Source organism: Medicago sativa, chromosome 4 (assembly GCF_051527215.1).
Source record: "Medicago sativa cultivar Bolivia chromosome 4, Bolivia_mono, whole genome shotgun sequence".
Classification (NCBI taxonomy): Eukaryota; Viridiplantae; Streptophyta; class Magnoliopsida; order Fabales; family Fabaceae; genus Medicago; species Medicago sativa.
The window spans coordinates 53,902,451-53,925,953 of NC_140752.1; the positions used below are offsets into that span (position 1 = coordinate 53,902,451).

Here is a 23,503-nt window from a genome sequence, read left to right on the forward strand (position 1 = left end):
TGATAGGGCCAAACCGCAAGCGCACGGCCTATCGAAGTAATAGTAGTAAGTAGAGTTATCGTTCCGCTAGGGAGTTGTTCAACTTAATTAACTTTTAATGAATGATTAGAGGAGAGAAAGTTGATAAGAAAGAGTTTGATTGCTGAAGGTAAAAACAATAATAATAAAAGGCCTTAGGATCATTGGTTCGTCTTGATAACTAATCCTTCACTAGACAAAACCTAAACATCTAATTTCATGATTTACACACTAATTTCTAAAGACCGGTTTCCCTTAGCCCCTCACCTTTCCGATGAAAGTCCGGTGAGAGTTTACTTCTAGCAACCAAGCCTATTTCGCTGACATGATTACTAGAAGATGCTTAGAGGATTGAAACTACTCTTTGTCTCAATAATTGCAAAGACTATTTCACTGTTTTGCAATTATTGTCTAGATTCACTTGTTCCAACATCAAGACTCCGCTCTCGCTTTATGAATTGATGTTTGGGATGATGGATTAACGATTATCAAACCCTCCGCTTTCGCTTCCACAGTTTGATAATTGTTAATCCACGTTAAGACGGTGAATCTAGATTAGAAATTAGGGTTACATAGAAATTAGGGTTTAGACATGTTTTGTTTAGGATTGAGTCATTAGACTCCCCAATAATCCTAAGACTAAGAAGTCTACTCACTCATGTTCATCGTAGACATGGAGGAAGAAGAGAGAAATACGGTAAAATAAATTGCAAAGAAAGTAAAAGGGAAAATAAAGACTTTTATTAAAATAGCAATTGAAATAAACAAAGTAAAGCATGATTGTTTATGGTGGAGAGCTACTCTATTTATAGCTTTACATCTGACTTAGAAACTAAGCAACTAGAAGGATAAAACGGTAAAGCTGCAACAGGGTAACTTGGGCCCGAAGAAAAGCAGCAAAACAGGATCCTGGGGACGGGCACGGCCGTGCCACATGTTGGCACGGGCCGTGCCAAGCTTCTGAGTTTGGGGGAACTTATTTTTGTCCCGTATCTTCGTATTTTTGCGCTGTATTTGCTCCAGTCCTCTTTCTTTTGCTCCAAGGCACCTTCCACCATATATTTATTCCTAAAATAAAATAAAAGACAATTTGAAGTAAAATATTCTAAACTAAAATAAAATGCAATAAAATAAAATCAAATCTAAAATAAAACTAAACTAAATAAGACAATAAATAATACTATCTATGACTCATCAAACTCCCCCACACTTGAATCTTTGCTTGTCCTCAAGCAAAAGGCAACAAACATAGTAGCAACAAAAGATTGATTATGGCAATATTAAGAACAATGTGTCTCAAAAGAAAGGCTTTGCTTCAAGTACACTAATTACAACTTCAAACACTTCTCATGAACCTATTCTACCCAACATCAAGTCTCAAGTGAGTGTGTGTGTGCAGTCCAACCCTTTTCTTGCTCCTGTATAAGACAGATATTATGAGGAATAGGTTCTATCCTTAGTGCTAAAGTAACCGAGAAAAGTCCTTTCTTCATTTCATATAAGAGTGATGGGAATTTAAGTTAAATTAAATTAGATTAACATTTAAGCACAAGGGGCTGCAGATGCTTAGGGGCTATCTATCCTCGTAGGAAGTCTTCTCGGATGTAATTGTCCTTTCCCCCTAGATTCAAAATCACCCTAAGCAGTGCTGCAAAATTATTATTTGCTTCATCTCCGCGTAGGAAGTCTTTTTGGATGTAATTGTCCTTTCCCCCTAGCATTGATGAATTTGATTCACATTAAGTTCAAATTAGGGAGTCACCACCACAATTAGGAAGTCAGGGACTGTCCTTTCCCCCACATGTTGGTGCCATCCTCCCGCCCCATTTAACATTAACAAATTAATAAGAATATAACAATTAAGAATAATTTGATTAATTTTCCCACACAAACTTATACTACTTTTACTCTTAAGACTTTAAAGGGTCTAAGTTAACACTAAAGATAGAACGTGCTCCTTAAAATACCTATTCATACATTTGCTCAAGGATTGCAACCGGGTGCTTTTCTCATTGGAGAATTTTCACATTAAAACAAGACATGGGTATAGCAAGAACATAAGAAACACAAGAAACTATTTTCATGTACAAGAAGCAACCTAAGGAAGAGACAAAACAAAAATTTTCATGCCATATTTACATTAAAAACAAGCTACTTAGTTATGCCTCTTGCTATAAAAACAAAACAAAAGAATAAAGTTCAAGGGAGTTTGGGAACACTACGACTCTAGACACTTTATTAGGGCCCCCCACACTTAGGGGAAGCATTGTCCTCAATGATTCAAAGAAAAAGAAATTAAAAGAGAAGAAGTAGAAGAAAGAAGGAGTAGAAGAAGAGTAGGAGAAAGAGAGAAGAAGAATGAGAGAGATAGGAAGAAGAAGAAGAAGGGAAGAGAGGAAGAGGAAAGCTCACATTTGTTTATTGAGGTCCGTAAGGAGGACCTTGAAGTTGGAGGTGTTGCATCATCCGACGGAGCATCTCATTATTTTCATTAGTGACACGGTTGCCCCTTTGAACTTCATTGCGAAGGCCGGAGATTTCAACACCTTGCCTTTGTTGCTCGGTGCTCATCCTCTCGATCTCATTATGAATCCATGTCCATCTTTGATTTTCATTAAGCTCACCGGCTGCATGGCCATGGTGCCCCTCTTGGTGCAAGTTAGCACCTTCTCCTTCATCATGGTGCAAGTTAGCACCTTCTCTCTCATCATCTTGTTGTTCTAGAACCTGCACATCATCAACATACAACCAATTTTCTTCCACCTCGGTGGTAGTCCGAGATGGGTTAGGCAATAAAAACACAATTGGCACATTTAGCCTAAGTTGGTAATGGAGAGGTGGGCGATGTTTGATGAAATTCATAGCAATAAGGGTTTCTATATTAAGCCTATTGTTTCCCTCAATTGGCTTGATCCCCTCATTCTCACCCACTCCAAAACACCTAGCTATATATGTAATGATGCCACCCACCACTATGTCTCCTCTACCAGCCGGTCTAGTGCCGACAAAGTCTAGGTAATCAATCAAATAAAAACAAGTATTGACGGGGTGGTTGTGGAGCATTGCCCATAACATGAACAATTCATCGGTTCTAGTGTTTCCTAGCTCGGTTCTACCCCAAATAGTGCAAGCCATTACCCTTTGGAGGTACCTAAGTACGGGGTTGTGGATGTTGCTAGCTTTGTTGGCTCTAGGAACAGAGTTGGAAACGCCGGTGATACGTGTCCAAAAGGCAGCTGGGTCATAGTTATCCGGTTTTAGGCTAGGATCCCAATGATCATGAATATATCCCTCATTTGCAAAACCTAAGGCCTCACAAAAGTGCTGAAGTGACATGTCATAATCAATATTCATCAACCGAAAAACAACTCTATGGTTAGGGTTATCAAAATTCAACTTATCTTTAGTGAAAACAATTGAGCTTAAAAATTCATAAGTGAAGTTTTCATAACCCCACATAGGTTTCAGCAATTCAGTCCAACCTAACTTTCCTATCAACCTAGAAACATCATCAAACAGCTCTAGCACATCTAAAGTATTGGGATCAGGATAACGAGAAGGATGCAAGTGTTTAGAGATTAGAATTTTATACCTGTCCCGTTGCTTGTTGTTCTTGAAGTTTATTCCATGATTCTTCACTTGTGCTTGCTTCTTTGGGGGAGGTCCTCCTTGTGAGCTTGCTGGTTCTTTACCACTTCTTCTTGAAGCCATTTACCCTTGTTGGAATTGGTTTTGAAGGTTTAGGGTTTGGGAGGATTTTTGGTGGAAAGTATTGGTTTAGGGTTGGGGTTGATGTTTAAGGAAGGTTTGTTGGTTTGGATGTGGAGATTGGTTAAGGTTTTGTGGTGTTTGGGTTAGGTTTTGAAAGATTAGGGTTTTGGTGAATTATGGGTTTGAATGGATGAAAGATGTTTTTGATTGGTGGTTTTTGTTTGGGATGAAGTTTATGATTGATTGGTGAAAGAATTGAATGGTTTGGTGAAGAATTGAGGGAGATATGAAGGTTTGAAGGTTTGAAGGTTATGGAGGTTTAGAGAGAAGTTTGAAAGATGAAAGAGGGTTGTTGTTTGTGAATGAGGAAGAAGAAAGAAAAATTTGTGGATATATGGGGTGTAGAGGTCGGGCACGGCCGTGCCACCTATTGGCACGGGCCGTGCCATCTTTCTGACTTCATGGCCAATTTTTGCTTTAAAAACTTGGCACGGCCGTGCCATTCCTAGCACGGGCCGTGCCACCTTTCTGGTCATGGGGCTTCAAAATTTTTCCATTTTTTTTCGAATCAACTCGGACAATTACCTACAAAGACACTTAGAACAAAGAAAAACAAAACAAAAGCGATTAAATGCGTGGGTTGCCTCCCACGAAGCGCTCTTTTAATGTCATTAGCTTGACGGTTAGAAAGAGTCCTTAGAATGGATCAAAGATATCATATTGTGTAGATGACGCTATAAAACGTTCTTTCACAACATGATCGTTAAGCATGCAACAAGAGTAAAGAGCGGGACCTTTCATAACGTTTTCCAACTCAAATCCTACCATCTTATCACTCACTTGAAACACTATCCTACCAAGTTTAACATCAATGAGAGCTCCTGCAGTTGCAAGGAAAGGTCTACCTAGGATTATGGGGACGTCATCGTCCTCTTTAATGTCAACGACTACAAAATCAGGTGGGATGTATATCCCTTCTATCTTAACAGGTATATCCTCGACAAATCCTACAAGTTTCATGGTAGAACGATCAGCAATTTTTAATTCCATCTCGGTAGGTTTCAACTCTCCTATCCCTATCCTTTTAAGAAGAGACAAAGGCAGCAAACTAACACTAGCTCCTAAGTCTCATAAGGCTTTGTTTATGGTTTCATTCCCAATTTCACACGGTATGGCAAAGCTACCTGGATCTCTAAGCTTAGGGGGGGCTTCTTGTATGATTGCACTAGTTTCCTTAGCCAAGGCTATTGTCTCATTATGCTCTATAGCCCTTTTCTTTGAAAAAATTTCCTTTAAAAACTTGGCATATAGAGGCATCCTAGACAAAGCTTCAGCAAAGGGAAGTTTAATGCAAATCTTCCTAAGTATGTTAACAAATTTTTCAAACTTACCCTCTAGTTTAAGCTTATCAGGATTTAAGGGGGATGAAGTTTTGTTTTCTGCAAGTGGTTTTGCTTCTTCTATCACAACTTTATCACCTAAGGGATTGACATTTTCTTTCCCAATGTTTTTAACCTTAGCAAGAGTTTCGCCTAACTTACTACCCCCAAAAGATATGACATTAACTTGGGCTTTGGGATTGGCTTCGGTTTGACCAGGGAAAGACTCCCGGTGTTTGGGAAGAGGTAGCCACTTGTTGGGCTATTTGAGCGATTTGAGTTTCAAGCATTTTAGAGTGAGTAGCAATAGAATCAACCTTGGTATTGAGCTTGGAAAGAGAATCATTCAGAAATCCAGTTTGGTTTTTAAGTTCTTGAAGTTGTTTGTTTTGGTTTGCAATAGAATTTTCCAACAAAATTTCCAAATTGGATTTCTGAGTGAATCTTTGGTTGTTTGCATAACCGGGTGGTGCTACTTGTCCATAGGGATTTTGGTTTTTATAAAAATTTTGATTTTGTCTCATCCCTTGGTTGTATTGAGCATAATTCATTTGCTCAACACCATTAATAACACTACCTAGTTGGCAATCAACACCAGCATGACCAGTTATACCACATATTTCACAAGAAGGAGTAGAAGCAGAATTGATAGCACCAACATTGAGTTTTTCAAGTTTTTCAGTTAGTGTATCAATTTTAGAAGGAAGGTGGTCATAGTTAGAGACTTCGTGTATACCTGCCTCCTTTTTGGAGGGTGAAGAACTAGTGATGGCTCTCTCGTCGGTCCACTTGTAGTGATTTTGAGCCATGTCTTCGATCAAGGCATACGCCTCCGTGTAATTCTTGTTCATAAGTGCTCCACCTGCAGCTGCATCAACAGACATCTTAGTGGTATAAGACAAGCCATTATAAAAAGTGTGGACTATAAGCCACTTCTCTAGTCCATGGTGGGGACAAAGTCTTAGCATTTCTTTGAAACGCTCCCACGCCTCATAGAGAGATTCCCCATCTTTTTGGTTGAACCGCGTGATTTGGTCTCTAAGTTTAGCGGTTTTAGATGGTGGAAAGAAACGGGCAAGGAATGCTTGCCTCATCTGATCCCATGAAGTAATGGAACCGACTTCAAGGGAATGGAACCAAGCGCTAGCTCTATCCCTTAAGGAAAAGGGAAAGAGATGAAGTCTTACGGCCTCTTGGTTCTCCTTCATGGTTCCACTAATTCGTAGGAAAACAGAGATGTGAAGATTGGGATCCTCAATGGGGGATCCCGAGAATTGGTTTTGCTGCACCAAGTTAAGTAAGGCAGGCTTAATTTCAAAATTGTCATCCTCAACCGTTGGGTACACAATAACAGCTTGTGGCTCAGCCGTAGACGGCGTTGCATACTCTTTGAGAGTGCGATTGGCCATGGCGGTGTTATTTTGTGCGTCTCTCCTTCGTCTATGCAAATACCTTTCGATCTCGTTGATTATTACAACTCGATTTCTGGTTTTTCGCATAAGAAATTGAGAACCCAAGAAGTTAGTGATAACAGAAAAATAAAAATAAAAATAAAAACAGAAAAAGAAAGAGAAGAAGAGAGGATTCTAATCACTAAGAAAAAGCTAATTAAATTAGTTAACTCCCCGGCAACGGCGCCAAAAACTTGATAGGGCCAAACCGCAAGCGCACGGCCTATCGAAGTAATAGTAGTAAGTAGAGTTATCGTTCCGCTAGGGAGTTGTTCAACTTAATTAACTTTTAATGAATGATTAGAGGAGAGAAAGTTGATAAGAAAGAGTTTGATTGCTGAAGGTAAAAACAATAATAATAAAAGGCCTTAGGATCATTGGTTCGTCTTGATAACTAATCCTTCACTAGACAAAACCTAAACATCTAATTTCATGATTTACACACTAATTTCTAAAGACCGGTTTCCCTTAGCCCCTCACCTTTCCGATGAAAGTCCGGTGAGAGTTTACTTCTAGCAACTAAGCCTATTTCGCTGACATGATTACTAGAAGATGCTTAGAGGATTGAAACTACTCTTTGTCTCAATAATTGCAAAGACTATTTCACTGTTTTGCAATTATTGTCTAGATTCACTTGTTCCAACATCAAGACTCCGCTCTCGCTTTATGAATTGATGTTTGGGATGATGGATTAACGATTATCAAACCCTCCGCTTTCGCTTCCACAGTTTGATAATTGTTAATCCACGTTAAGACGGTGAATCTAGATTAGAAATTAGGGTTACATAGAAATTAGGGTTTAGACATGTTTTGTTTAGGATTGAGTCATTAGACTCCCCAATAATCCTAAGACTAAGAAGTCTACTCACTCATGTTCATCGTAGACATGGAGGAAGAAGAGAGAAATACGGTAAAATAAATTGCAAAGAAAGTAAAAGGGAAAATAAAGACTTTTATTAAAATAGCAATTGAAATAAACAAAGTAAAGCATGATTGTTTATGGTGGAGAGCTACTCTATTTATAGCTTTACATCTGACTTAGAAACTAAGCAACTAGAAGGATAAAACGGTAAAGCTGCAACAGGGTAACTTGGGCCCGAAGAAAAGCAGCAAAACAGGATCCTGGGGACGGGCACGGCCGTGCCACATGTTGGCACGGGCCGTGCCAAGCTTCTGAGTTTGGGGGAACTTATTTTTGTCCCGTATCTTCGTATTTTTGCGCTGTATTTGCTCCAGTCCTCTTTCTTTTGCTCCAAGGCACCTTCCACCATATATTTATTCCTAAAATAAAATAAAAGACAATTTGAAGTAAAATATTCTAAACTAAAATAAAATGCAATAAAATAAAATCAAATCTAAAATAAAACTAAACTAAATAAGGCAATAAATAATACTATCTATGACTCATCAGGTGTGTGGTCGTGTTGACAAATCTTGAAGTTGGTAACTCGAAATCTTTTTTCCCACTAAGAGGGCCACCACCGTCGGGTAAGAAAAAAACTCCCATCATGTGCCTTGGGGTAATTCCGAATCATTTTGTGCTTATTTACTTGAAGAATGGTTGTCCACTACCTCCATCATCTACGGAGTGGCACAATCACAAGAAACAAGATGCAGTGACTTGGGAAGATGAGTATTTGGATCAACATGAATTATTCCGAAAGCTCATGGCTATTGAAAGTGGAAACAAACCGCCGAAACCACAAAAGGAGTCGAACAAAGCGACGCCTATTTTGTTGGACACTCCCGAAAAACCAAAGCAACAATTTGAAGTTATTGCGGAAGATGAGGAAGATTCTATGTCACTTGATCTTCTCCAATCACTTGCCCTTTAACGAGTGATTTTTTTTAGGTGTTAGTCCTTTTTTTTTGTAGAAATTACACTGACGTATATTTTGGGGTCGAAATTGTAACGCCAATTTTTTGTAGCCAATATATAAGTAACATTATGTAATTTATATTGATATATATGATAATATGACTTTTATTTACTTGAAACTAGTGCAATACTTATTTATAGCTTATTAATGTTTATGCATTTGATTTATTCGTTATTACATTCCATTTAATTTTGTTCTAATCTATGATTCTTTTCTTAAAGCTTTTGTGAAGTGAAACATGTCTGAGGTTGTAAAAATTGATGGGCGAGTTAGGTACTCCGCGTTTAAAAAGACGGTTAAGGTTATGATAACGCCGACGGACTCTCTTGATGATTTGAAGGCACAACTTAACACTTATTTTGAGCATCTTGGTGAAAATCAATATACACGTCACTTGTTCGGTCAAATGCCATGCATAGACCTAGGAGAAGACAGAGATGAATACGCATGGAAAACAGCAAGCTATATGCCTTGGCTTATTAAAGACGATAGCGACGTCGGATTTATGTTTCGAAATATGATGGAAAATAATGTATTATACATGTATGTTCGTTCCATATGCAACTGTGATGAATGTAAGTAGGGATTTAATTTAATGATGTGTAATGAGTTGTAATGTGTTGTTTGATTATGGACACTATGTTCCGTTTTGATGAATTTCAAACTTTTGTGTAGTTTGAACCAAATGTCGGTTTGACTTAATTATGGACAATTGTAAAAGATGTATTTTTCTTGTTTATGACTGAGTTTCAATGTTGTATGATTTGAATTGCCTTTGGAAATGCTCTGGTTTAATTACAGGTAAAAACTGGCCTTTAAATGGCTTGGAAATGCTTAGCATTTATGCAGAACCTGATGTCTGCATTAACGTTTTTCTCGGCAGTTAACTACCGAGGAATTCCTCGGCAGTTAACTGCAGCCGGATTTTGAATTCCTCGGCAGTCAAAACCGTCTTTTACATGTGTGACACAGCCTTATGCAATGTGTCAACATCAATTTTCACATTATATTGATAATAGTATTATGCAAATCTTGTAAATATTTTCCAAAATTTGAGAAAAGGCAAAAACTCTTTGACATTGTCGATCGTTAATCAATTTGTCCCCTCTGTTAGTTTCATATGTTAGCCAACATGATGTGTTGTTGACTGTCTATGTGGCACTGCCACGTGGCCTGACATGTCATGCTATGTCATAGGGGCATTTGCTTTTTTCAAAAAAAATTAAACAGTTATGAGCAAATACCCCTTGAAATTTTATACTTATGTGCAAAACGCCCCTTGAAATTGATAATAATCAAACAAATTGGTCATTGTGACAAACAAATTTTCTTGCGCTCTCTTGCGAGATTTATTAATAGTCAAACAATAAATCATGACAAACAATATTTCGCGACAATAACTTCTTTCACCCCACCATATAAAAGTGTGATTTATTAATAATATGAACTGAGCACAATACTTTGCCATGACATAATGTTTTGCCATGATGTTTATCATACTTTAACACATGGTAGATTAATGCTTATATAGTGACAAATTAACTCATGGCATAAAACTAAGTAAAAATGAAAGAAATTAACACACAAAATACACCCTAAAATTAGTCACTTAATTACCAGGCCCGGTCCAAAGGGAGTGCAACTAGCTCTCTGGTGTAGGGCCTCACATTTTTGGGCCCAAATTTAATACAATGCGTAAACTTAGTTGACATGATTTCATGCGTAACGTAGCGGCTTTTGAAGTTTGAGAAATGTTATGGACAAACTCTCAAGAGATTTACTTTTCCCACCCTATGCCTTTCCTCGCGCGCCCTATTTTTTCCCCAAAATACCCTTAGTCCGGATTATATAATCCAAAGTGATTTCGGAATATTAAATCCGGATTTATACGACTATTTTGGCACTTCATCCACCCTGATGGATGATGATGCCAGTTATGAAAATATTGTTCCGGATTATATATTCCAAAAGAGTTAGATTATTCCGGATAATATAATCCGAAACGTGTAAATCACCCCGTTGAAAGTCAACAAAAGGGGGTGGTGAATGATGGTTCCGGATTATATAATCCGGAATGTACTAAACATGTCCGGATTATATAATCTGAAATGCATCAGTACAGAGGCAGAAGCCATTTGTTTTGGCTGAGCCTCTGTTTTAGAGCTGATTCAGTCAATTTTTTTGGCCTTTGACCATATGCAAACCAACAAAGCAAATTATAACATTAAAATTAACAACATAATATAATTTTTAAACTTTAATAAAACATAATTATCCAAATTGTACATAACATAATTATCCAAAATATTCAAACATTAAAATTACATAAAATACTATCAGCCCCTAATAACTACACCCGTACCACCGCCGCCTCTGCCACCACCTCTGCCACCCTCAGTAGCTGCCCGACGACGGTAAACTTTTGCATCATGCACCTCTCTCAACGCATCCTCCAAATTCTGCCATTCCTCAGTCCCTTTCGGCACCAGACCGCTTCTCATCACAGAATAGACGTGGTCTCTGATGCGGGTCATCCTTCCGCTAAGCTGTAAGTACGCAAGGTCTCCATCATCTTGAGCAGCTTCGGCATCAAGGACCTCATGCTCTGGTGGCCTCGGCACCGGTACCGGCATGTTTAGGAGAATCATGCGTGGATGAGACACCTGGTAAGACCACTCGATGTATCCATCTGCTGCCTCCACACCATGAACTGCAATCTCTCCCAACTCCTGAGGTGTCAGCGTATAATCAAGTGCACGCTGAAAGCGATTTGTGATCTTCGTCAAGTTAACATCAACAGGTGCACTCTGAACGAGATGTCTCGGTATGGTCTGAACAAACCCAAATTGGCGAAGCACCCTCTCCGGAAGATATCTCACCATGCGTTCTCCGCATCTCAGCCATCCAGAGTAAAGGCTGACCCGCTCAAACTGACGTGCCTGACGGTGCACAACATATGGGGCCATGACTACCCTCGTCAAATCCAGCGCATCTAGATAGTTCATGTAGTTGTCCACCGTGCCTAAACCATGCAGTGGTAAAAAAATCATCGCGCGGGGATACTGATGCTCTACATATTCGTCCCAGACATCCTTGCTTCCCATACCTGGGAAGTGATGAAACACCCAAGCCTGCACCAAAGACAACCACATATAAATATACAAACCATATACACTTACATTTAAAAAAATAAAACATAGTTCTTAATTTATACCTGCAACAAACTCAGGTATCCTGCCACCTGACTGGTGTTCCAACATGCAGCATTGTTGAGCTCCTTATACAAGTGAGCTAGTGTCGCAGCTCCCCATGAAAAACCAGCACAAAGATCAAGGTCTCTGAAGTACTTCATGTAGACAACATCCACAGCCCACTGGCTTTTGTCACTGAAGATCGTGATCCCCACCAAGTACAGCAAATATATGCGGACAGCCTGGTCCCGCAACCTCCGCACCTTCTCAGTCACACCATACTCGGCCGCCAAATCCCTCTGCTCCTTCAAACGTTCCTTGAATATCGTCTCCAAGTAGCTAAATCTGCAATGTGCACCTTTCTTTGGTCTTCTCGACCTCTTTAAGAGCATCACCCAGATCAGAACCCAAGTACTCCACCATCCATTCCACCGCCTCGTCCCGTGACATGGACCCGTGGGACAGGAGCATGCCGTCAATGGGGATATGCAGCAAAGAGGCCACATCATCAAGTGTGAATGTCATCTCCCCCAAACGGAAGGTGGAAGCTGGAAGTCTCCTCGTGCCACCTCTCCACGAACGCACAAACCAGCCCATGGTCAATAATGGTGTAGCTGGTATCCTGGAGCCAACCAAGACATGTGGCATGCAATCTGTTCTCCCACCACAGTGCAGCCATGATAGGTCTAGTGTCATCATTATGCATCGCTTTTATCCTCTTTCCGTTGTTGATGCATTTTAATTTTCCTTGTCACTGCAAATAATTAAAATTAATAAAGTGAGTTTAAACTCATGGCTTCACAAACATATTTAACAATAAATAAACCAGTAAGATTTAACAGTACAGAAACAGGCAGTTTCAGATATAAAGTGAGTTTCAGATATAAAGTGAGTTTAACAGTAAATACCACGCCATCAGCCGCCTTCCTGGCCACGCGCACATGGTACCTCCAGAGCAGGTCAGTCTGGTGTGGGCCACCGGGATAGTCGTGTAGTGGCTCAGGGTCCACAACCTTCTTCTTTCGCCTTCGCCGTGGCTCGGCATCTTCCATTTCCTCATCCATACCATGCAGCTCCTCCTCAAGCTCCTGCTCCTCCATACGCTGCAATTCCACATCAGCCTGCTTCTGCTCCTGCTCCATATATTGATGCTGCTCCTGCTGATGCTCGACATCAGTGTCGACATCAGCACGACGTCCTCTAGCACCCCGACGCCTCGGAGAAACAACACCTTCAGCCTCTAGTTGTTGCCTACGCTCTCTCCTACGGGAAGCATGCCCTGCCTCCCTTACGCGCTGAGTATTAGATGTTGAACCTTCTATAACATTCAAATTATGGTAATCAAACGTCACAATCAAACAACACAATCAAACAGCACAAACCAGAAGCAAAACAACATTCTGGGTTTGTCCAGATTTTGAAATTCGGATGACCAACAACCTAGTCCGAAAAACAAAATCCGGATTGCATTCGAACAGAATTCAAAAAAAAAATTGAACTTATTGAACTTGTATGTACTGAAATCGAACTTACCTTCCATGATGTTTGACAAGGGTTGAAATACAGTGCTTTTGAGCAAGAAAACTCCAAATTTGGACAAGATTTGTGGTGTTTGGAATTTGGGATAATGTAGAGAGAGAGTGAATGGGGAAAGTGAAACTGTAAAACTGTAAAAATGGGGGGTGAAGTTCCTTTTATACTTCGCAATTGTCCGGATTCTATATTCCAAAAAACGTATAGATATTCCAGAATATATAATCCAGAGGGTAGTTTGGTAATTTGCATAGGACGCGCGAGAAGGCCATAGGGTGGGAAAAGTAAATCTCAACTCTCAAACACACTTCTTTGAACACATCCTCCTTCATTGGTCCACTTCACTATTTCTTTTAAACATTTTACCTTGTAACCAGTTTCAGTGGTTTAGTGAAAACAACACCCATGGTTTTAGATTTTTCATAGCACCGAGATCTAGAAAATGCTTATCTATTTCTTTTCACAACACCATTTCTCTTTACCCATAAATCTTGAATATTTTTATGTGCTACATTTCTGGATCTGAGACCCATCTGTGATTCTATTAAAGATAGATTTGAAAAAGAAAGGCAATATTCAATTTATGGTTATGCCATGGAATCGGTGGTTAAATGTTTTGCATAGTTTAATAAAATAGGTTATGTGTTATTCTCATGAATTCACTGTATTTGACATGCATCACGAGTAATTGAAGGTTCCAATTATTTTGAACCCTTTGGCATCGCTCAAAAAGAATATCAGTGGTACCCTTTCATTTTTAAGCACGACCTCTCAGGAAAACTGAATGAAGTTGATCACAAAATTGATAATCAAGAGGTGTTGATGGTTGGGTGGGAATTCAGAACGAAGAAGTTCATTGACGGTGGGTTGGGAAGGAAGAAGTTTATCATAACAGTTTGTTTTCAGAGCTAATATGTTAATTTTATTTACAAGCTAAGCCTGTTTCCAGTTAAGTTATTTTAAAAAAGGGTAATGTGGACCAATGGTTGAGAGAGTGTTTAAAAGAATGTGTCTGAGAGTTTGTCATTGGCATTTCTCTTGAAGCTTTTGAGAGTTTTAAGGTACGCGTGTTCAAGTCCTGACTTGTTCATTTTTTTTTTGTGAATTTTATTTTAATATTACAAATTAAAAATCAAAAGCAGTAGATAGTGAGATTTGAACTGCAGACATTGAGCCAAAGTTTGTTAACAAAAAAGTCAATGGACCAAGTAAGAAATTTTGTAGTATAACTATGTTAAAGATATATAAATCTAAAATCATTAGGAGTCCAATTTTTTTTATTTAATTAGTTACAAGGAGGATGCCCATTTTTTTTTTATAAAATTTTGCATTTGTTTGCTAGGGGCCAATTTTATTATTAGCAGTCCAATTTTTTATATTTAATTAGTACAAGGAGGATGCCCATTTTTTTTTTTTTATAAAATTTTGCATTTGTTTGCTAGGAGCCAATTTTATTATTAGAATCTGGTCTCCAATTTGATCATAACGGCCCTGTCAATTACCCCCCTTGAAATATTTTAATTTAAGTTAGTTACTCCTTTGCGCAACACATACAAACCATAACAGAACACACACATATCATTGCAACATAGTTAACGCATACTAAAACACACACAAGAGTAGTGAATAGTGATAGGCTAGCATAACAATTCAGCATGTCAATTTGTTGTTCTCTCGAATATGTGTAAGCATTTAATACTTTATTATAAGATCAAAATTGATATTAGAGATAATTCTGGACCGGAGAGCTTTGAGTGTGAGAAAGTTGGTATTTGTTGCAAGTGTTCTTTACCATCCAAGAAGTGATGGATATGAAAAATAGGAAGAATGAATTCATTTTCTATCCAAGAATTACCTCACATTGTGAACTTTTTCAATGGCAAATATATGTGTGCATATAAAAGAAAAATCTTCCAAGAAAACACAATAAAAATTGTTTCAGTGGGACCAATTTGCTTGATTATTATCAATTTCAGGGGGTGTAACGCCCCGTTTTTTAACAACAACAAAATAATAAAAATTGCGGCCCTTTTTTTTTTGAAAGGATAAGGTAAATTCTTTTATAAATGGGCGAGACAAAAGTTTTATTCTCGCGAAGGATACCGCAATCTTTTTTTTTTTGTAAGAGGTTACTCGGTTTAAATCAAAGTTAAATATATAGTGGTTTCGAAACATATGATAAATTTAGAACATAAGTTGTAATCAAAATATAGTAGCATACCATAAGAGGTTCTCAGTGTCTCGAGTCATAGAGTACGGTTATGAATATAATACAGCCTGTCATAGAAACAACATCAAAATAAAAATATAGTCCTCGGCAGATCCTCACGCAGGAGAGTTTCCCCAAGGAGAAAACTAACTACCCAACCACGTACGATAAAAGGTCTTATGACACCCGCCATCTACTGTCACCAAACCTGCCAAAATTATACACAAGACCCACCACTAAGACTGATCAAGACCAATGACATGCACAATAATCACCCTTTGCTACCCCACATAGTCCACTACAATCGCTGGTCAAAGTCTGCTTGGAACGTGCATCATCACGGTCGCATCCAGAGTCATACCAAAGGGGTCAGACTACACAGAGGAATCCACAGTCTCACCACCCCCCCTCGGTACCCTCAAGTGGCAGCAATGTCGCATCAAGATCCAAGAACTCATCAGTATCAAAGAAAGGGATAGGTGTAGAACACTCTGGAGGTACTACCATATCTGGGTGAGGCTCGGGTGCTGGCTGAAAGACCGCCTCTCCACCCATCTCAGGGGCAGGGGTTGGTGCAGGTGAGGCCTGGGGAAAGAGATTCTCAATCTCACCGATCATTCCCCTCAAGAAACTATGGATGATCAGATAGAGAGGGACCAGGAAACTAATGGTACGCCTAGAAAGTGTCGTCTTCGTCTCGCGACCAGATCTATATGTGATGAGATCATGAGTTCATTAAGCATGTGGAAGGAAACTTATAAAAAAAATTATCCTACAATAAATTTGTCCTGATATTTTGTTTCATGATTTAGTTTTTGGGCAGCATATGGTTCTTTGAATCACATAATATTTGATATAATTACATTGTACTCAATTACACTATGGAATTTCTAGTGGATGTAGTATACACGTGCTGTTGATATTGGGCTGGGATGAAATTCACAATTATGGAGATGAAGGAATGGCTCGTTATTGGCATATGATGTTTACTAGCTCTTCAACGGTTTTGAATTGTAATTGGCATGATTTCAACTCACATTAAATTGATGCAGCTGATATATTAATGGTTGAATTCATTTGAATATATAGAAGGCAAATATAAACTAGCGGTTATGGAATTTTGAAGCAACCAGTATTCAACATTTTAAGACTAATCAATTTTGGCTATTCATTGGTGTTGCTTGGCTGGATCTTTGGATTGGAAAGCACTACAGAATGCTACGTGTGCTTTTGTTTAGTTCTTTCTATTTTTAATAAATAAATGCAAGGCTAATCAGCCATTTATTTATTTTCTTTAGATTAATATTAGGTATATTTTAATTTATTAGTGTCCTTTGAGTTCATGCAAGAGCTCTATAAATTGTAAGTTTTATTATGAAATAAGATATGTAGAATTTTGAGTAAAAAAAAATACACTTTGTGTGTTGTGAAGCTTTGCTTCTTTGTGGTTCTGGATTGAACCATCCTTGATCTTATCAAGAATTTCTTTTCTTGTGGCGATCCTCGCATCCATAGACTTATCACCTTCTTGGATTAGAAAGTGTGGCGTCCCTGTCTATCCATTCCATTTCTTCATTTTTGAGTCTTTTCCACCAAAATATTCTTATTTGCTTCCGACGGCTCCGTGGTACTTCATCATTTGGTATTCAGAGCACGGTTTTGTTTGGGACAATTTTTGTTTCAGTTTCGAAATCATCATCATCATCTTCATTTTCCATGTTATCATTGCAATTCCTTAATTTAAATTTTTTTTTTGAAGTATTAGAAAGAAAAAAAAATGTCTCCAGAATTATATATGAGAGAGCTTCTCATGGTAAGGAGAATGTGTGGAAATCAAGTCCAGGAGGAGGATACAACTCAAAGAGAAAATCTTTTCCAAACAAGATGTCTAGTGCAAGGAAAGGTATGTGCTTTAATTATTGATGGAGGGAGTTGCAGTAATTTTGCTAGTACTCGATTGGTGTCTAAACTTAATTTGGACACAAAACCTCATCCTAAACCTTACAAACTCCAATGGCTTAAAGAAACTTTAGAAATGATAGTTAATAAACAAGTGGAGGTTTGTTTTAGAATTGGAAAATATGAGGATGTTGTTTTGTGTGATGTAATACCAATGGAGGCTAGTCACTTATTGTTTGGGAGGCCTTGGCAATTTGATAGAAAAACTAATCATGATGGATATTCAAATAAATATTCTTTTGTTCATCATGGCAAAAAGGTTATTCTTGCACCATTGAGTCCTAGTGAGGTGAGAGAAGATCAAAAGAAATTGAGAGAAATATATGAGCAAGAAAGAAAAGAAATAGAAAGAAAAGAAAATGAGAAGAAAGAAGTACAGGAGAAGGAAAAGTGTGAGAGAAATGAAGGAGGTAAACATAAAAAAACAGGGAGAGAGAAAAAAGAAAAATCATTTTTACATAATTCAGTCCCATTGTATGCAAGTTTGGATTTGAGGTCAAATCCTTTTGAAGAGAGGGAGAATGATGAGATCATGAGTTCATTAAGCATGTGGAAGGAAACTTATAAAAAAAATTATCCTACAATAAATTTGTCCTGATATTTTGTTTCATGATTTAGTTTTTGGGCAGCATATGGTTCTTTGAATCACATAATATTTGATATAATTACATTGTACTCAATTACACTATGGAATTTCTAGTGGATGTAGTATACACGTGCTGTTGATATTGGGCTGGGATGAAATTCACAATTATGGAGATGAAGGAATGGCTCGTTATTGGCATATGATGTTTACTAGCTCTTCAACGGTTTTGAATTGTAATTGGCATGATTTCAACTCACATTAAATTGATGCAGCTGATATATTAATGGTTGAATTCATTTGAATATATAGAAGGCAAATATAAACTAGCGGTTATGGAATTTTGAAGCAACCAGCATTCAACATTTTAAGACTAATCAATTTTGGCTATTCATTGGTGTTGCTTGGCTGGATCTTTGGATTGGAAAGCACTACAGAATGCTACGTGTGCTTTTGTTTAGTTCTTTCTATTTTTAATAAATAAATGCAAGGCTAATCAGCCATTTATTTATTTTCTTTAGATTAATATTAGGTATATTTTAATTTATTAGTGTCCTTTGAGTTCATGCAAGAGCTCTATAAATTGTAAGTTTTATTATGAAATAAGATATGTAGAATTTTGAGTAAAAAAAATACACTTTGTGTGTTGTGAAGCTTTGCTTCTTTGTGGTTCTGGATTGAACCATCCTTGATCTTATCAAGAATTTCTTTTCTTGTGGCGATCCTCGCATCCATAGACTTATCACCTTCTTGGATTAGAAAGTGTGGCGTCCCTGTCTATCCATTCCATTTCTTCATTTTTGAGTCTTTTCCACCAAAATATTCTTATTTGCTTCCGACGGCTCCGTGGTACTTCATCAATATGTGGTCTCGAGAATGTTACCCGTGAATGAGATCCGTCTTGAGGTCGGGACAAAACCCTAAGACGTAGAGGTCCAGCTATCGGGGAAGTTGTACTTTGTTGCCTCCAAAGGAAGCATCACGGGATCCCATGGTGCCGTCATAATCTATTTGGCATATAGCCCACTTATCCACTAAATGGGTCACCATTTCCGAAAATAACAAATATAAAGAAAACATAAACAGAGCAATGGGTTTAATATTTCATTTTAACCCATGTATGGAAACAAGTGGAAAATAAAATTGATACAAAATTTATTATGACTCGACTCCTAATGCAATGTCTATATGTTGATGGATATGTTCCAAAATTATTACCGCTCCGCAGAGGCTTGTGGCAATTGTTGTTAGTTCAGCGCCACTAAGGTGATGGGTATCTTACCGATCAATCAGACTCGATGATCCACTGAGGGATAAGGTGGCTGTAAAGCACACCCTATGCCACCTCTTCGGTGTGCACCTCGTGGCTCCTCTCTGGTGGTCACGAAACTTTGAATGCATGTACGTAAAAAAATTCACTAGGTATATGGACTTCTAGTCACATGTTACAACTTAACTATACCACAAACAATTTTCCTCATGCATAAATGATCACATATATGTATTCATTCATTCAGCTTGGAATTTACACAAAAACACACATGAAAACGGAGCAAATATACACAATCGATTTAGCATGTATAAATATATCTAAAAAGTGGATAGGTTCCCTTACCGTTGCAAACGTTGTCACAAAGAGGAATCATGTCAGAGTCGGTCGTGTGTCCACCTTAAAATGTCAAGAAGGAGAACAACCTTGTTTTGGCTTTTTTGGCTCTTTGTTTAATTGTAACTAAAGATGGATATATGACTAAGATACTTTGTAATATTTCTAGAGATGGAAGTATAGTGTAGTAGAGAGGAGAGAAGGATGAGAGAGAAGTGTGAAGGTAAATATCTGATAAAAGTTAAGATGAGGGAAAAGTCTTCGGCTCTTTTTTATAGAAAGTTAATAGTTTGCATGATATCTGTAACGCCCTATTTCTATTAAAGCGATAAAACACGCGACTATAACAAATATTCAAGAAATAGATGCTACGTCTCATCTAAACAACAACCAGCATGCATATATAATAATATCTCAACAGTCACAGCAGAATACAAACATATATCTCCATCAATACATATGCCATGGCCAATAACATCAACATAAAATTCTCCAAATCTCAACAATGAGTACATCTCATAATAAATAATATAACAAGACTAGGACACTGACTTAACCTAATCAGAGCCCTAGACTACTACGCCAAAATGATAACGGAGGCTAGCTCCCGCTATCCAAACATCCACCAAGCAACTCACCAAGCGACTAATTCTGCACAACGTCTACCCATCCATACAGACAGGTAGGCGGTCGAAACCATTGGGGGTAAGCATTACATTAATCATAATCAACATATAAAAACATAACATTCAAGGATTCATACATATCACATATACATAACCATCCCTCCTAGAATACTAGTATCACATGATTAATATCCCCCATTACTTGCACCTCAAGCTATCATAGCATAACAGACATATTCAATCTCTGATCAAGACATCGACACAAGCTCATCATTTATCAATAACAACCAATGAAAGGATTACTCACCTCATTCTTCACTTAGCATACTTAACTCAACAAGTACAGCTCATCATTTCAAAGTTATAAGCAAGTAATCATCATCATCAAAGAAATCACCACATCATATGCGTATATACATATACAAATCTCACATCATCATTAATATCAAAATAATTATCTTCAATTGATTCACCAAGTGTATAAGCACAAACAAGTAATACATGCAGTTAGAGCATAATTCAATTATTCACAACCGTCAACAAATCCACCAATGTACATATACACCAATCCACATAGTCACAACATTCAACAATTTCACCAATGCACAAATTCACCAAGTAACATATTCAAATATGACACGACTCATCAACTAATCAAATGCATGCAATGTTCTAGACTCTTCTAGATGCATGTGGTACCAAACTCCTCCAAGGTCGTCACCTTATGATGCAACAAAAACATCATTATCAACGGCTATATGGATACAAGTATCCGGTCAACGACAATATGGATATAACATTCGACACGACATATGATGCATGAACATATGACTCAATCCACAATGCATATGTTCACAACAATTCAACGGCTATAATCAACGGCTATATATATATATATACACGCATTCATCACCAATCACATCAAAACTTGCATGTATAAACTCACCACCAACAATCAACGTCATTTTCATATAATGATTCAACAACATAATTCATAATCATGATTTAGCATATATGCATTCACCAACATATATGCAAGTAATCAACATCAACAACATCATTACCACTCAACAACTCCATATAATTTCTCGCAATTCAAATAAAGGAGAAAATACAACACATTATGATAACCATCATATTCAACACCTAACAACCATTCACACATCTTCATATAATCATATCAAACTATCCACAAAAGATTTGCCAAGTAATTGGACTTCAAGATTATTTTCGACAAGTTCGTCTCTAGTTTCACCATTTTAAAATAATTGAAGCAATTAAACCAAAACCAAGTAAACAAGATTCAATGCCTCAACTAAGTATACCTCTAGGCCACATATGAGTGCAGTAAAGGATACCTTGGCATTTCACCGGCCAATTACGACGAATTCATAAAAATCACAAAGTTCGTCTCCCTTTATCACTTTTCAAGAAATTTCCATTTTCAAATCAAAACAAGTTAGATTCATCACGCCATAGTTTAAATACCATTAAACACCTTAATTGAACTTAGAAAACATAAATTTGAAGTTAAGAAACATTCCATAAATTTTGGGTTGACTTAGAAATAGTTATGCGGAATTTTCGTAAAATTTCACCAAGACCTCCTTGGAGTATTTTCCTCATAACTCACAAATCAAAAATCATTTTCAAGTCAAACCAAAGCCTCTGGAAAGCTAACAAAATTATCTACAACTTTCATGTTTACACCGAAAACCAATTCAAAACATAAACAAGGGAAAAAGATGCAAGAAAACGAAACAGGGGGTACTGTCCTGTGCAACTCGCAATTGCGAGTAACTTTACTGGCAATGGCGAGTAAGCTTCCAGGAAGCCCTGCTGCTCGCATCCAACTCGCCATTGCAAGTGCGGTGGCGAGTTGTGACAGTAGTTTCGGGAAAAAGAGCCATTTTCACCCCAAAACCCCAATTTTGACTTCCCAAAGCTCAAATTTGATCCCAAAGTTTGTTTAAACATTTCCAAACATGAAAAGACACTCAAAATCATGTAAAACTTGCACCAAAACATCCTTACAACAAAAATCATCATTTGACCCATTTTTATTAAAACTTCAAGAACAACACAAATTCATAACAACATCAAAGATTATGATTACCCAAGGTTTCTAACATCAACAACAACACCTCACAACATCAACAACAACAACCAATCATGAATTCATCACAATTCATCAACAACAACATCTCATATCATCAATTTTTGGGTAAAACACAAAGCATACATATGTACATGATTTAAGCTTGCAATTCCATCATCAACAACTCAATTAACATTCAATTTACATACCCAAACATTGCATCACAACATAAGCACTAATTTCACAATTAATTTCACAAATAATCAATTATTCAAATAAGCACTTATGTAAAAAATTAGGGTAGAAGCTACAACTAAGTGATTGTGACCAAAGACTAACCCCCTTACCTTAATTCTCCACAAACTCAAGCTAAGGCTTCACTTTAGCTCCAATCCCCTTGAATTCTTCCTCCCTTTAGCTCTTTCTAGCTTTCCTCCTTCAAACCCTTTCTCTTCTCTTGTCTCTATCTCTTCCCAAATGTCAAAATGTTGGTAAAACCCTATTTCACTACTAACACTAGTGTTTAAATAGGCTTTACTTAATTGGGCTCAACTAACAATCCTTAATGGGCCTAACCCATTTTTATTCTAACCCAAAATGTTACTACTCACTTAACGGTAAAATGTAATAACAACGGTCAACTACCGGTAATAAAATAATTACTACACTCTCTCTAGTAACTTAGTAAAATAACAACTCTCACTAAGCACTAAAATAATCCTCAGCAAAAATTACGAAATTACCCCCACTCTAAAAATGACTAAAATACCATTCGACACCGAACACTACAATTCCCAACCAAAAAAATACACACAGAGGCAATTAATCACACAAGAGCACATATAACACACATAAATAAATAATAAAATAAATCTAGCAAAAAATCGGGCTGTTACAACTCTCCCCCACTAAAAAGAATTTTCGCCCTCGAAAATTACCTGAAGGAAACAACTCTGGATACGCAACCCTCATCCTACTCTCCGATTCCCAAGTGGCACTCTCACCAGTTGGTCCAACCCAAATCACTTTGACAAAAACGATCTCCTTGCCACGCAAACACTTCACTTCCCGATCCTCAATCGTCACTGGCCAAGTCTCAACGGTCAAATTATCCCTTACTTCCAAATCATCCACTTGGATCACATGAGATGCATCACACACATACTTCCATAACTAAGACACATGAAACACATCATGAAGATTCGACAAAGATGGTGGTAACACAATCCGATACGCTACAACCCCAACCTTCTCAATAA

The 23,503-nt window shown here is 37.7% G+C and overlaps 1 long non-coding RNA gene, 1 other non-coding gene and 1 pseudogene across 2 annotated transcripts; all 3 read left to right on the forward strand.

Annotated features, from left to right (window-relative positions):
* The window catches only part of LOC146929851 (protein FAR1-RELATED SEQUENCE 5-like), a 93,191-nt pseudogene extending 84,169 nt beyond the window's left edge, over positions 1–9,022 (forward strand).
* Positions 6,048–6,154, forward strand: LOC146929860 (small nucleolar RNA R71). The gene has a single exon (XR_015009097.1). It is a non-coding gene; the product is annotated as a small nucleolar RNA R71 (small nucleolar RNA).
* Positions 9,023–16,093: 7,071 nt separating the features above from the next.
* Positions 16,094–18,644, forward strand: LOC146929861 (uncharacterized). The gene is made up of 2 exons (XR_015006183.1): positions 16,094–17,275; positions 18,032–18,644. It is a non-coding gene; the product is annotated as an uncharacterized LOC146929861 (long non-coding RNA).
* Positions 18,645–23,503: the final 4,859 nt, after the last annotated feature.